The sequence below is a fragment of the Gadus macrocephalus genome, chromosome 6 (genome assembly GCF_031168955.1).
Source record: "Gadus macrocephalus chromosome 6, ASM3116895v1".
Classification (NCBI taxonomy): Eukaryota; Metazoa; Chordata; class Actinopteri; order Gadiformes; family Gadidae; genus Gadus; species Gadus macrocephalus.
This window is the reverse complement of record NC_082387.1, coordinates 12,396,393-12,412,684: the sequence shown is the minus strand read 5'-3', so window position 1 is coordinate 12,412,684 and position 16,292 is coordinate 12,396,393.

Genomic DNA, 16,292 nt, shown 5'->3' with positions numbered 1-16,292 from the left:
AACCTTTGTCTCTCTTTCTCTGCCCCTCCCCCCCCCACCGAAAGTTTGGGATGCCTTGTTAAATCCGGAAATTTCTGACAAGTTTGATTTAAGAGTGTTTGGACTGAAACAGCAGAAGCTCTTCTCAGCAATCAATCAAATCAAAACTGAAAGCCGTTATTTTTCTAACCTGAGGTGCGTTGCGGAGGTATGAAGGCAAGCCCATAAATATACCGCCTCTTCCACCTCTGACAGAACAAATTCTAAGGACAAGTTGCAAATGAGAACATCTCAGACTTTAGAAAATGACATTGTATGCTATGGATTTTTATATAGCCCAGAAATAAATATCTTTGAATAGTGTAGGCTTTGAATAAGAAAAAAATAATTTATCTTTTTATTTGAATGGAATCCAGGAAGAGGAGGATGAATATGGAGCGATCTCTCTCTCTCTCTCTCTCTCTCTCTCTCTCTCTCTCTCTCTCTCTCTCTCTCTCTCTCTCTCTCTCTCTCTCTCTCTCTCTCTCTCTCTCTCTCTCTCTCTCTCTCTCTCTCTCTCTCTCTCTCTCTCTCTCTCTCTCTCTCTCTCTCTCTCTAATGCATAAACAAACAAACAAACTTTTCTACAAAACCAATAACTTGATGCTAATCAATACAGGCCAACAGGAAGAAGGACAGTTAGAGCTGACACACAAATACAAACACATCTCCCCAATCCCCAACAAAGACAGCAAAAGGTGTTATGAAACTGAAAAGTTACGCTTTAGCATCAACTTGTTGTTTTGTTTATCTCAGATTACTAGCATGCACTAGCGGTGCATGCTAGATGTTAGCATGGTGTTCAAGAACTTGTGGAGTGGTATAGGTTGGACCGACATCCTTACACTCATTGAGGGGCTTCTGAAAAGCGCCTTGTAGGTCATTGACAACATTCTCTCATGCTTAAAGACAGACACTGTTCATCACCGATTACAATCAATAGATGACGTCATCATCGACCGTAGACCACCGTTATGATTTAAATAGTTCATGCATACCATATGATCCAGTCTAAACACCAGCTGAACGTCTTTTATAATTCAGTTTATTATTAACCACAACATTTGTTCTGGTTTAAGTGTCTGGCCAATCGCCCGAGCCCGATGGCACGGCCGGTACGCCCCGTCACTGTAACCGGACCTGTAGGTGCCAGGCCCCACCCCTGTCCAGATGGGACAGATGTGTCTGGGCAGATGGATGGTGAGCGGCTGACAGAGCCGGCTCTGAAACGAGAGGCGGCCACTTCAGACGAAAAAAGGGCAAAGATTAAAAGCTCAAGGATGCAAATCCTCTGAAGGCATTTCTTGGATTGTGGTAAATCCGAGTATTCGTCATGAAAGATGCCGTTTCCTTTCAAAGAAGTGCTCGCTCCTGTGGTTATTCTGATGTTATAATTTGTCATTGTCCATCACTGCCCCCCACCCACATCTACTCATAACCACCCACCCACTCCAACAAAAGAAAAAGGAAAACAATTTAAAGAAAGGGGGACTTGAGCATTTTGCACTTTTATTCCCTTGAGTGGAATAAAAAAAACATCACTCTCTGCATGCATGCACGCACACACAGACACACACACATACACACACGCTTGCACGCGGATGTGCACATGAACTGGGTTTGCCCCTGGAGCGTGGTCATGCTGGTGGCTGTGTATGGAGAGCCCTGGCCAGGTGCAGCCTGCTGGAACTTCTGCTGGCGGGCCACAGGAGGCGGGCTGAACTGCAGGGAACGCCTATTGTGTTTCTCCACAGAGCCAGGATAGACTGAAGTCACATCAATTTATGAGTGGATAGCCCCTTCATCAAGGCTACAGTCTCAATGAGCTTCACGGGCCCAAGTTACAGGACACCTCCTCACCCTATGCTCTCTGAAGGGCAACCCCCTGGATTCTTGGGTCGGCTAAGCTTAGGAGGTAGGGTGGGTTGACTGGTTACCGGAAGGTTGACAGATCGTTCCCAGTTGAGGTTCGAGGTGTCCCTTCCGACGAGGTGGCTGTTGCCTTGCATGGTTGACTCTGCCGTTGGTGTGTGAATGTGTATGAAATGTGCGTGTGAATCGCTTTGGATAAAAGCGTCTGCCAAATGCCCTAAATATAAATGCAAACGTAATGGATTGGTACTGATCCAACTGTTGACTTACCAGGGAGTAGACAGACAGGCAGGTACAAAAAAGAATCAGAGAGCTGGAGGGCACACACCAAAAAAATATTATCCCTCCATCAGCACAATGAGATAATATTATCATATTTCACAGTGAATTCTGTCATTGCGCTGATGCAGGGAGGTAGGTGAAACACTGTGTTCCTTGATTGTCATCCGAAGTGCAAACAGAGGCAGTTTGAGGAGGCAGTCAGTTGTGTTTGTCAAAGAAAGAAAAAACTGTGTCAATACCTTTCTCTATACCTTCTTCTGCCCTGGCTAGGGATTAGTGTGTGTGTGTGTGTGTGTGTGTGTGTGTGTGTGTGTGTGTGTGTGTGTGTGTGTGTGTGTGTGTGTGTGTGTGTGTGTGTGTGTGTGCGTGTGTGTGTGGGTGTGTGTGTGTGTGTTGCAAAACTCAAATGGAGTGAAAGTTTTCCATTGTGTGTGTGTGCGTGTGTGTGTGTTTGTGTTGAGGGCTGGTGATTAAAGTGTTGGTTTTATGTGCATTTCTGCATACAGAGCAAAGCGCTTGTTTGTATGTGTCAGTATGTGTACTGTATGTGTACGTGTATGTTTGTGTGTGTGTGTGTGTGTAGGTGTGCGTGTGTGTGTGTGTGTGTGTTGAGGGCTGGGGTGAAAGTGTGTGTTTTATGTGCAAAGCAAAACTTTAGTGTGTGTGAGAATGTGTGTATGTGTATATATGTGTATGTATATGTGTATGTGTATGTGTATGTGTGTGTGTGTGTGTGTGTGTGTGTGTGTGTGTGTGTGTGCGTGTGTGTGCGTGTGTACTTGTGTTTAGGGGGATCCTAATCCCTTTGGGACTCGGCCAGTCTGGCCTGTAATGTTAGACCTATGGGACGGTGGAGGGCTGTTCAGTGCCTACACAGCGCCGCTTTGCCCACCACCCTGCAGGAGGAATTCATTACTGATGTCAGCTGTGGCCCCATGTCCTTTCTTCTAACACCCTAGCCAGCGCAGGCATGCTCGCCCAACAATGGGAAAGCAAGCCGGAACGTCGTTTTCGCTCGCCTTGTTTGCGGTCTTGTACGTGTATGGCATTGTTTGTAGTCTGTCAAATGTCTTAAATGCACTGTAACCTTGGACCGTGATAACAACGTTCCTAACATACAATTAAAGTTATTTGTGTTTTGATTGAAATCGAATTTCGAAAGTGCTACACTGGCAGCAAAGGGGGAAGCTTCTTGTTTGTTTGTTTGTTTGTTCAGTTAAAAAACAATCATTTCAGAGAGTTTCATTTCAGTTTGATAACGGCGCAAAACAACTATGCGTAATTCCACAGCCAGTGGTGCTGGCAGGCCCTTAGTTGGACGAGTAGAATTTTGGAGCATGCAGGCTGTGTGGCCAGGATCAGGGAACATGCATGGTTGGACCGCCAGACCGAATCTCTGCAGGCACTGCCACTTTTGCATTTCACTGCATTCCTTGTATATGTATGTGACCAATAAAACTCTTGAATCTCTTGAATCTTGAATGCAGACCCTCGAATGCAGAACTCTAGTATGAATGAACTCCTGTGCGGAAAATATATCAGAAACTTTACCATCTCTTTTATTTATTCATATATTTTTTTGTTATAGACCGTCTTCGATCATGTCTGTTTAAGACAAGTTTTCTTTCCTTAAGAGGTAAGCGTTCGAGCGCTAGGGGGAATCGCCTCGACCGCCCAATCCAACCTTCATTGTCCATTCACAACCCCCACGGTTCACAGGCGGTCTGCTTGCTGCTTGTAGCGACCAGGGAAAATGCACTCATGTCAGGCTTGTCATCTTCTACGGATGGCCTTGGGAGATGTACTGTTCAGGCTCACCTGTGCAAACCCCCCACACACCTCCACAGGTGAGGTTTCAGACGGATGACATCATAGATAACACTTCTCAGGTTGCTAGCCCTTAGCACTACTTGATTTAGTTTAGCCTAAGAACGGCAACTTAACTGTGTAGGAGTTACTTTTTGTTGTAGCACTGCGCCTTCACTGTTTTAGGATTTTGCGGTTGAAGCTAAACCAGGTCAGACATGTTTTACTACGTCTGGGTTTAATTCAAGCTCCTGTTATGACAAACGTGTTTATTACTGCCATGCAAATAAAGTGGATATGGGAGGAGGCTTGGCGGGTTAGGGGCGGAGGGGAGGGGGGGGGGGGTGAACCCAGCTGGGTTCAGACATGATCCAGTCGCCCGTGGCATTATACAAGCACTCCCTCACCACACAACAGGAAGTACTACGGACTACTAAGGGTCGCACACCACCGTCGGAGACGCTGTGGTTACGGGGAGTGATGATGCATTGGTAAGCAAAGAATAAATGTCTGTGGCGAACGTCGATGGCCGCCAAAGACAGACGAACACAACAGCTATGCTGCCGCGGTGGTGTATGATTACCAGCGAAATGACTAAACTTGTCAAAACCACTTAGAAAGATTCTAAAGTTCACACGTGAGTAGGTGAGCAGCCGTTAGTTTCTGGGTCGGACTACGACTCCGGTTGGCTGGTGATGATATCACAAGGACTGGGTTAGACGGGAAACAGGTTGGATGGAGAGTAGGCAGGTAGACGGGTAGGTAGGTAGGTAGGTAGGGAGGCGGGTGGAAAGGAAGGGGTGCAGACAAGTATATAGGTAGACAAGTAGGTTGGAGGGATAGGCTATTTTTCATTTCACTGTATACTTGTATGCATGTGACAAATACAACTCTTGAATCTATCCAGATTGGTAGACAGGTAGACAGATAGGTAGACAAGTAGGATGGTAGGGTGAACAGGTGAGAAGGTAGACAGATAGGTAGGCAGGTATACAGATAGGTAGACGGGCAGGTAGGATGGTGGACAGACAGGTAGGAAGGTATACAGAGAGATATACAGGTAGGAAGGTAGAAGGGTAGGTAAGAGATGTTAGACAGTTAGGTAGACAGGTAGGTAGGCAGGTAGACAGGTAGGTAGGGAGACAGGTAGAGCCTTGGCATGTGTCCAGAGGAGTTGAGTCAGAGGCGGCAGATGGTGTGTTACCGCGCGGCACGTTGTTGGGCTTGGCAGAGGAACACATAGAGCAGCACTTTGGAGCAGACAGCAGCTCAGCTTCCCCGCTGCCACCTACTCGACTAGCACCGTAAATCAAAGGAATTGCAAATAACAACAGGAGAGGAAACATAATGTAAAAACGGGCTATTAAGAAAATCAACACACAGAGAATGAGAGAAAAAGAAAAAGACTGTGAGTGCGTGTGCGTGTGCGTGTGCGTGTGTGTTCGGTGTGTTTATGGTTGTGCGTGTGTGTGGGAGGGCTATTATCAGACAACAGGAAGAGAACAGAGGAAGGGGTGGGGGGGGCTTTGTTAGATACATTTGTTGATTTATGTAGGGCTGCATCATAATTTCAACGGCGTCTTACATTACGGTAGACAACCGTGTGAAACGTATACTCAACAATTCGCACACACACACACACACACACACACACACACACACACACACACACACACACACACACACACACACACACACACACACACACACACACACACACACACAATACAAATACACAAAACTCCATTATGGCACTGGTTATCAATCACTCGGGTACAGCAGATTGTCACTGGTTGTTTTCGGGCATTCCTCCTGACAGCCATAGCTGTGTGACGCCAAGCCCAGTTACCTTGAGCAACTTCCACCTATCCATCACGGCTGTCAGCAGCACAGCGGGGCTCGGGCCCTGATGGATTATAGCCTGGATGCTAGGAGCTGTCAGTCACACATGCAGCTGAGAGATATACATCTTTATAGATCTAGATCTATATAGATCTATCTATGACATATATGCACACACACACATACATATATAGCACACGAACATACTAACACACACACACACACACACACAAATGATCAAAATACGATCAAACCTCGGCCTAGGAGCCTGTCGGAGAGTGCGGTTTGGTGAGTCAGGAGGCAAGCATGCAAATGAATGGTTTGAGGACGAAGGTAGAGTGAGCGAGAGAGACAGTGAGCGAGAGAGACAGTGAGCGAGAGAGACAGTGAGTGAGAGAGACAGTGAGTGAGAGATTGCGGCAGAGAGAGAGACTGATAGAGATCAAGGGTAACAAAGACTGTGAGATAGAAACAGAGAGAAAGACAGCTAGAACAGGATGTGAGAAAAACACTCAGAAAGAGACAGACAGACAGAGAGAGAGAGGGAAAGCAGGAGCAATAGGAAAAACAAAACAGATAAACAAGGAAACCATTTGGCACCCCTGGGGCAGCCGATCCAGTCTTGATGAGGCTGGTGGTGGTGGTGGTGGTGGTGGTGGTGGTGGTGGGGGGGTGGTGTCAGTCTGAGGATTAGTGCGTGTGCCAGGGTGATGAGTGAATGCAATTTCCCCAGCAGTCAGATCCTTTGATAATGATGTCAGAGGCTTTCCATTCTTTTATGAAAACACATAATCCGTTTACATGAAATCTGCAGGGGGCGCTGGCCTCTGAGCAAGGCAGCGTGATAATGTGTTTTAATTGGCAGCCAGCGCCAGCGGAGGAGCTCTGCGAGTTTTCATGCGAGCGGACTGCGGAGGGTTGTATTACTTCTCCTATACAGTCCGCCTCACAATACCCCATCCATCTGCTGCTTTCCAACCAACACGTCTGCTGTGCGTGTGGACACACATACTCTGTATGAATATGTGTGTGCGTTGTTGTGTGTGTGTGCGTGTGCGCATGTGTGACCAGTGAGTGACTGTGTAGATGGGTATGTGTGTGTGATGAAATGCATGTGCTTGTGTGAGCGTGTTACAGAAGTGAATGTTTGTGCAAGTGCTGTGTGTGTGTGTGTGTGTGTGTGTGTGTGTGTGTGTGTGTGTGTGTGTGTGTGTGTGTGTGTGTGTGTGTGTGTGTGTGTGTGTGTGTGTGTGTGTGTGTGTGTGTGTGTCACGGCCGAGTGGCAGCAGCCAGAGCTGAGATCCACTCTCTGAGTCACCCTGCGGTTCGGGTCCTGTCCCGGTCAGAGAGCCCCCGCTGCAGGTCAGCCACTTGTGCATTGAAACACGACCTGTGGACGTCAACATTGACGAGTCATCCACTCTCTCTCTCTCTCTGCTTGCTCAGCGGGGGGCTGGGTAGAGGGCGAGGGGGGGGGGGGGGGGGCTGACACTAGTACAGACGTGATACACGGAACACCTGCTTGCATGTTAACGCATTCCACATCCGTGTGTGTGTGTGTGCACATGTGTGTGTGCACGTGTGTGTGTGTGTGTGTGTGTGTGTGTGTGTTGTGTGGGGATGAAAACAGCTTGGATGGCGTCTACACCCTGTGCAAACAACGAGCCACTCATTCGTCCACCGTCCATGTCAGGTATGGACGGCTAAAAATACAACATCCATGGCAACACAATAACAAATGTACAGTTTATTGGACCGAACCGTACGCGGATGCAGCTGCACACACGGCCTATGTTTTAGGCCCCCCTAACCCCATCCCCACCTCCGAGACTAGCAGGTCTACACCAACCATATTCCTGCACCAACTCCTCCTCCTTGATTTGTGAACTCCAAATTATCTGGTTCACAAATCAAGTCTGCAGCACAGCATGCATTTCAATTAGACAGCTGCTTATGCCCAGGGCGAACATCGACTACTCCTGTACCCAAGGACGATAGGCCTAGCGTGGCCATGAACAAGCCAGCACGCCACCCACCACCGGATGCTGTGTGAGCCAAAACACCAGGAGGAGAGGCGACACTGCTCTTCAGAAGAGAGTTTCTGGTGACAAGGACCCTGGCCTGAGACCAAAGCCTGGCGAGACACTTCTCCCTTGTGGCTGAAAGGGTCATCAGGTCATCTCTGCGCTAGCGCTACAGAGCTAGCGGCACATCATGCGCCTGCGATCCTTATCTCATCTCCGCGGTCTGGAGGCTAACGCTAAGAGGCTTTACTGTCCATGCTCTACAAGCCCTGCAAAGCTCTTTCAAGTTTCACTTTTCTGTGGTGGAGAGGGAAAAAGAAAGGGGGAGAAACAGCTCCAAACCTCAAAAAGAGTGAGATTGAGAGAGAGAGAGAGAAAGAGAGAGAGGAGCTGACCGGTGTTGCCTTACACTGTGTTTCTTCAATGGGTCTAGCTCTTGAAAACAGCTTTCCAGCTCAGCTAGCCTAGCATTAACAGTCATTTGTCTTTGATGAGCTCCATATGCAAAGTAGAAATGAAGAGAGAAGAAAAGAAAAAGAAATAGAGGGAGAACGGCAAAGATCTGAGAAATAAAAATCATATGTATATCCTGTCACGCCTCACTTGCCTTGGAGCGCCGTACATTGTGGCGTGCTTGAACGAAAACAAATAGCATGTCGCACTATGGGCCCGGTGTTTGTTTCTGTTGCTCGCGCCGGGATCGTGTGAGCTTCTAGCGTCAGCGCCAACCAGGCTGCTAAAGATCCCTTTTGTTGTTAAATATGATTTATTTCTCTGCACGGTGCGTAGCGGGAACACTCAATCTTATCTTCAGGAGGTTGTCGGGCCTGCCGAGGAGGTCACCATATTTCTCTCCCTCCCTCTCATATATACATAGTTAAATGTATGTGTGATAAAAAAGATTTTAGTTTCAGTAGTTTAAGCCTGGTTAAACAGCTTTAGAGCCAAACTACAGTGAATCAGGGCAGCAAGGCGTCTTGGATGAAGTCGCCAGGAAATCAAACCCAGTGCCTTTCATCAGGGAGTGCAACAGCCCAACCAGCAGACTATCCTGTCTTACTGTATCACCATAAGTACGACGGGAATCACCTCCCCTCAGGGCTCAGGAAGTCGGACACAAACCCTCCCAGGTGTCAACAGTCAATCAAGCTCTGAGTAGGAGACGTCTAAGTCTTCTTGTTGCAATCTAAAAACAAGAAGAACAAGCTTGTGGCTGCTACCAGTTTATACAACTTCACAAGACCATGTGTGTGTGGACACACATGCACACACATTGTTTATTCATGCAATGATGTCTCTTTTTATCCAAACACATTATGTCATTATGGCTCAAAGAGAAAAGGAATATACAAAAACAACAATCTCTCTCAAAAACAAAAAAACCAACCACTTGGTTTGTGCACTCATGCTTGAGGGTATCTTCTGCTTCTATTACAGGGTGTGTGTGTGTGTGTGTGTGTGTGTGTGTGTGTGTGTGTGTGTGTGTGTGTGTGTGTGTGTGTGTGTGTGTGTGTGTGTGTATTTAGTGTTTCTATATCAGATGCCTTAAAAACCCTATAACGTTTTTCCCCGTCATATATTTATAGCTATATTCTAGATTGTCTAATTGAAAAGGTGCAAACGTCCTGAGTAACCGCCCCGTGGGTCACAAGTTCCCATCTAATAGAAAAGCACACAGGCGAACAGGCCTCCCGTGGTGAGGTTTACGTTGCGGCGCTGTGTAATGATGTGTGGGCGAAAGAGGAGCCAGGGATGGAGTCCTCCGACCCCCCAGACCCCCCGCTGCTCACACCCTTTCATCCACCTCATCCTGGTTGCTGGGGCAGTGCAGGTTCTTTTTTCTAAGCCATCAAGCACCATCTATTTCCAATGAGCTTTCAGCCCCTAACCCCCCCCCCCCCCCTCCTGATCCTCCCCTCTGGCGGTCAATTCAAGTGTGACAGGACAACCTGGGAGAGGAAAGCATGGCAAAAGCTAAGCCAAGAGAGCACAGCCATCAAAACAACAACAACATCGACTGAAACGAGTCATGAAGCCGTGCTTCTGGTACACACCGATACAATACATCGGCCTTGTTGCCAGGCGTCCAGTGTTGTCCCCGTGTTGATGGTCTGCAGCCGGCGAGATAATGACATGCCTTTTTGAGATGGAGATGAATGCATGGCTTCTCCTCTTCGTGGGTGGTCTGTCTGGGGCGCCCGGACTGGAAGAGCCCCACAGGCAATCAGCACGCAAACACACCACTGGTGTTCGCATTACGCACATGGCTGGTTGTGGTGGGGCCGCGGGGGGGGGGGGGGGGGGGGGCAAGCATTTGTCTGTATGTGTGGTTGTATGCGTATTTATGTATGGATGTATGTATCTATCTATCTCTTAACCTGTATCTGCTTTCGCCCAATTTGCAGTTTGCATGGTTCAAGTGCCTGAGTGTGTGTGTGTGTGTGTGTGTGTGTGTGTGTGTGTGTGTGTGTGTGTGTCTCCCAGTGAGAAGAAAGAGAAAGAAGAGCGAGAGATAAAGGGCGAGAATCTGAGAGCTCCACTTGTCTTAATCGCTGTGTGTGTGTGTGGGGGGGGGGGTGGGGAGGGACAGGAGGGGAAGGGAGGGGGTGTCAGAGTGCATGTGGTGGCTTCGATGCGCACTTGCCTCCCAAATTACACCAGGTTTACAGCTTCGTGTCTCAACCAGCAGGATCAGGGAGCCTTGCGGTTTGGCCAAATGAAAAGAGACAAAAGGAGAACAGAAAGAGGCAGGATCACAGGACAACTGACACTTTTCTTCGTTGTCGAAAACCTCAGAGAACCTTAATGCTGGAGTCTGGCGTCTTGCTGTCGTCCCAACTGTCCCAACCTTCTTTTGGATTTGTGATTTAACCATTAGTGGAGTGGTTAATGGCAATGGCATTAATACATAGTCTTTCTGTTTGCGTGTGCGCGGCTAGCACAGCACACATCCTTCATCATCTTATTAGATCGACTTGTTGATGGGAAAGAACACTTCTGTCATTGGGAAAAACCAACCGAATGGGCGGGACAACCTGCGTAGAGACCTCTTGTGATTGGTGGACCCCCCTGTTCATTCAGTTTTATTTTTTCTACATGATCAGGTGCCGTCGTCAGTCAAAGCTGGGCCGGCTCCCCTCTTGTCACTTGGCAGGCAGCCCTGAAACGATAACCCGAAGCCCCAAGAGATACCTGCAATTTGTCACCCCTATAGAATAACATTTTCCATCCATGACCCCGTCTAAAAGCAGCCCAGGCCTCTGTGTTCCCGCGGGGAGGGACGTGCCTGACTGTACCAACATCTCTTCCAAGGCATTTTACTATGGAAGGACCCCCCACCCAACACACACCACCCACCGCCCCCCCATCCAGCCTCCACCCCAAACTCCATGTTTTTATATCACTTGGCAGCCGTCGAGTTGTGGGGGGGTTTTCCCCCCAAGAAGACAGCTAATCTATCCTGGCTGCATGGTTTCCATACCAGGCGGCTGTGGGGGTGTGGGGGCTCTCGCTTTGATGAAGACTGGCATTGTTTCATCAATGCCATCGCGCGCGCACACACACACACACACACACACACACACACACACACACACACACACACACACACACACACACACACACACACACACACACACACACACACACACACACACACACACACACACACACACACACACACACACACACACACACACACACACACAGTGCGCGCCGCGCACGCGTGACTAAGAGTGTGAGAAAAATTCCAGAGACGTTTACAGTCTTGCCTTAACACCGTTACACTACGGAGTTTACACGTTCTGCTAATTTGAAACACAGATTTAAGTATGGTGAGTTTGATGATTTACAACAACGATCGGATGGCGTCTATCATCATGTCGTGAAACGCCAGCAGTAGGAATAAAAGGAAGAGCGCAACGCGACGTGACACACGTCCCGTGGTTGTGGGTCTGCAGTGGGACACGCACAACACACAACGCACAACACTGTGGGTTATGTTTCCACGTATTCACTTAGCAGATGCTTTCATCCAAAAGAAGCGCACACTTGGGAACAATTGAGACACACGCAGCCAATATCAGAGCAACTAAGAATTGAAGTGCTCTGGGGATAAGGTTTCCAAATTCAACCCAAGTAAGTAAGGGGTCGTTTTTTGTCTTCCTTTTTCTTTTCTATCTGTCAAAACAATGAGTAAACAAAGAGCTTGTGATGGTGCCAGTGGAAAAGTAATGTCAGCTCGACCACTACAGCGGTATGTGTATAGAGTTTCAGGTGTCATCCTGGGACTTAACGGTTTATTTTCCTGCAGTCAAATGCAGCTTATCTGATCTTCTGCAACATAAAAAAAATGACACGGGCGCACGCATGTGTGTGTGTGTGTGTGTGTGTGTGTGTGTGTGTGTGTGTGTGTGTGTGTGTGTGTGTGTGTGTGTGTGTGTGTGTGTGTGTGTGTGTGTGTGTGTGTGTGTGTGTGTGTGTGAGTGTGTGTGTGTGTGTGTGTGTCATTATTATGAAACATTGAAATATGACATAATTATTTAGAAAACCTGATGGTTGGTTTCAATAATTCCAATGTTCCATACAAGGAAATAAATGACACGCTTTTGCAACAAGGGAGACCCAATCCAAAGCATGATTCATTCTGGTGAACGCTCCCTTGTATATATAAAAGTAGCGATAAATCTAATAATGCGAAACTCACAACATCCATCCCCCGAACAGTATAATATCCTCCTAAGGTTATTGATATATCACACCACAGCCAGAATATATCCCTCATCGAAATGGGGATGAAGAAATGAAGAGGTGGATGAAGAAATGTCGGAAATACATGGTCGAACCTTAGAAATGTGTCTAAACTACGTTCCAACTCGAAGGACGAACGCAGATGGAAAAACAGGTAATCAATACATAGAGGTCTACTGTACAAACAAAGTCGATGAGAAACCAGCTGCGAGTAACTAGTTGCTGCACCTAAGTGCAAAAAAGAGACACGGAAAAGGATGAACAGAGAGAGGGAGCGATCGAGAGAGGCAGAAAGAGAGAAAGGGAGGAGATGAGAAAGGGAGAAAGAGAGAAAGGGAGAAAGAGAGAAAGGGAGAAAGAGAGAAAGAGGGAAAGAGAGAAAGACAAAGAGACAGAGGGAGATGGGGATGCCAGCCGGGACTAGAAGAGGAGCCAGTGATTTGCTCTGCTGTGGCTGTGGGATCCTTAATAAACACATCGCTCTCTCCCACGCGCCTCCTCTCCTCTCCTCTCCTCTCCTCTCCTCTCCTCTCCTCTCCTCTCCTCTCCTCTCCCAGCACTCCTCCACCCATCCTCAGGGGCCGCTGATGCCGGGGCCTTCTGAGGCCAAGCCCGACAGCTGCTGGAGCTTTCCATGCATCAGAAAATACACCCAAGCAGCACACTTTGCTCCTGCTAAATGCTACCATTCGAAAATAAATGACCATTCCGATTATTTTACGACCCATCGATCTGTCTCGCCTGAGACTTCTAAGCACTTTCTCTGTAAGCTGTCGAGCTGTGGTATCCACACACACACACACACACACACACACACACACACACACACACACACACACACACACACACACACACACACACACACACACACACACACACACACACACACACACACACACACACACAGGCTGAAGAAAGTCCCCACGTACAGACACAGCTGTCCATGGCTCCCACTGGGGTCAAAGGAGACATCCTATTGCCCAGTCCCCTGACAGTGGCACCTGTCACTGCTGTCTTAGCTTGGTCTTCACTAAGCAAACAGCCACTATTCAATAAAGCAGCACCTTCTGACAGACAGACACACGCACAAACCCAGACACATACCCTAACAGGCCATATCTTACCCCTTACATTCCCCAAGAGACAGAGAAAGAGAAAGAGAGAAAGGATGGACATCTGGTTATATTTTCCATCGAATAAAAGTATACAGCCATTATATTCATGAAGCACCATTAAAGATTGAATGGGGGCGTACCAGAGAAACTAACCAAGATATCTCACTTCTAGATAATATCATCCATACCTCATCTTCCTCATGTGGCGAGTGTTCATCACCATTAGAAATTACTTCTAAAAAGTCTAAATTTCACCTTTAATTGATACCTTTTAGGGCAGAGGAGACAAGAATTAATCAGCAAGAAGGACCCTTGGGGAGGTGCGTGGATGTACGTGTCTAAAGGAATGTGTGTGGCATGGTAGTAAGTAGATGCATATGTGTGTGTGTGTGTGTGTGTGTGTGTGCGTGCGTGCGTGTGTGCGTGCGTGCGTGCGTGCGTGCGTGCGTGCGTGCGTGCGTGCGTGCGTGCGTGCGTGCGTGCGTGCGTGCGTATATATGTCTCTGTGTGTGTGCAAAAAGATTGAATTAAAATGAATTGACACATACAGAAAATCACAGAAATCACACACACACACACACACACACACACAGCTATACAAAAACATAGCTGCCCTCTGTACGCCTCCATTCACACACTCTGTGCCTGTGGCGGGGCCCCCACCCCAGCGCTTATAATTAACAACAGTTGTTAATGGGTCCGGGAAGTATTTAGACTGTAACACGATCCCACAATTAGGGCTTATTGACTTTGCATAAATGTTGGGAGGCAGGGGCCTGCTGTCCCTGGAGGCAGAGAGGGAGAGAGGTAGAGACTGTAGAAGGCTGTTTTTGAGGGGCAGCAATGCCCTGGCTGTGTGTGTGTGTGTGTGTGTGTGTGTGTGTGTGTGTGTGTGTGTGTGTGTGTGTGTGTGTGTGTGTGTGTGTGTGTGTGTGTGTGTGTGTGTGTGTGTGTGTGTGTGTGTGTCCGGCGTCCACTCTAAAATACACACTGAAAGCCCTTCCAGAAACACTCGCTGCATCCTCTGGGATCACACAGGACACCGGTGCTAACCTCTGGGAAGTCAAATGAGATTCCTTAGACCACCGTGGCACTCCGTTACCACAGTCCAGTCCCGCTGGAGCAGGCTTCTCTTCAGAGAGAAATAACTAAGAGTATCACAAAATAGATATGCTACATATACGCGTGGAGCCTAGACATTTTGCAAATATTTGATTTATTAAGTATTCCAAAGCCGCAGGATTCCCAAGATTCCCAATAGTCCAATAAACTGAAAACGGAGAATTGCAACGATCAGTCAGACTAAACATAGGCCTGTAGCCTACTTACAACTATTTTACCTCCCATGTATTTTTCAGAAATAAATGTAATGAGCAAATGCTATGCGCGCGCCACACATACACGCACACGCACACACGCACACGGGCGTATACAATCTTGCTTACTTGATATGGAGCTCTCGAGTTCATCCTCTGTAGTCGGTAGGCCGGATAGGAACGGAAAAACCCTCACGGCTGAACTTGGCCCCCAAAACCAAGAAGACGTGTCCGATCGTTTATTCCTTCAACGTTGTTTTGTTTTCATTAATCCTTGATCGCTCATTCCAGAACCAATCGAACCAGCAGGACTTATTCCGAGAATCGTGATGAAAGCTTAGCTTTTAAATAGGTTAAATGGTCCTAAATGTTTTAATTGATTATTTTCAAACGAAGTAAAATTGATGATAAACACGCTCGAATTACAAGATATGTGGAGAGCCCGCAGCGGTACTTCCGTCTACTGGACCCGTCACACTATTTAGGCTTGCGTCACCTATTTGCTGTTGATTTGTTCTTCCGAAAATGATAATGAATTATAATTAGTATTATAATGAAGATTAATGAATGGCATTTTTAATGAAAGCTACACAAATATATAGCCATAGCCAAAACAATGTCAACAACAACTGAAGAACCTTAAAAGATGACAATGAGTTGCATATTTTGCCCCGATCACCCCATAACACTTTACGACTCAACCAAAGTTTATTTTTTGACAGACAAACACATAAAAACGGCTTTTTCTTTGTGCAACCTGAACACATCACATGGGAAAGGTCTTCTTCCCACATAAAACGGCGGGGTTTTCCTGCAGGAAAGCAGCTTTAATTGCCTCTTCCTTTTTGCTCGGTGTTGCATGTCGCGACGGGCGTGGACACGCTCTTTTGAACATTTCCTCGGGGAAGTGATTCAGGGCTGGTGGTGTTTCTGCGACACACGCAGGGCAGCGGCTCGTGGAGTAGAAAAGCGGTGATCGGCACCACGCCAGCTAGCCGCTCGTCAGCGGGGCTTTGACAAACACATTTAATTAGTTGGTTCTGCAGTCCTGCGCAACATTGATCGTCAACTGAAAACGTGTCACACTGCGATAGTTCTGCTAGTAGGCTACCTGGTTCAGGTTTTAATGGGGGCCAAACTTTGACATGAAATCGGAGCAAAGATAATTAACATCAGTTGTTGAATGGTCACACAACTGATTCGGGTTGTAGAGTTTAGCGGCCTTCCTGCCTTCTAGCCCTAGTCAAGATGACCATTATAATTTTTTC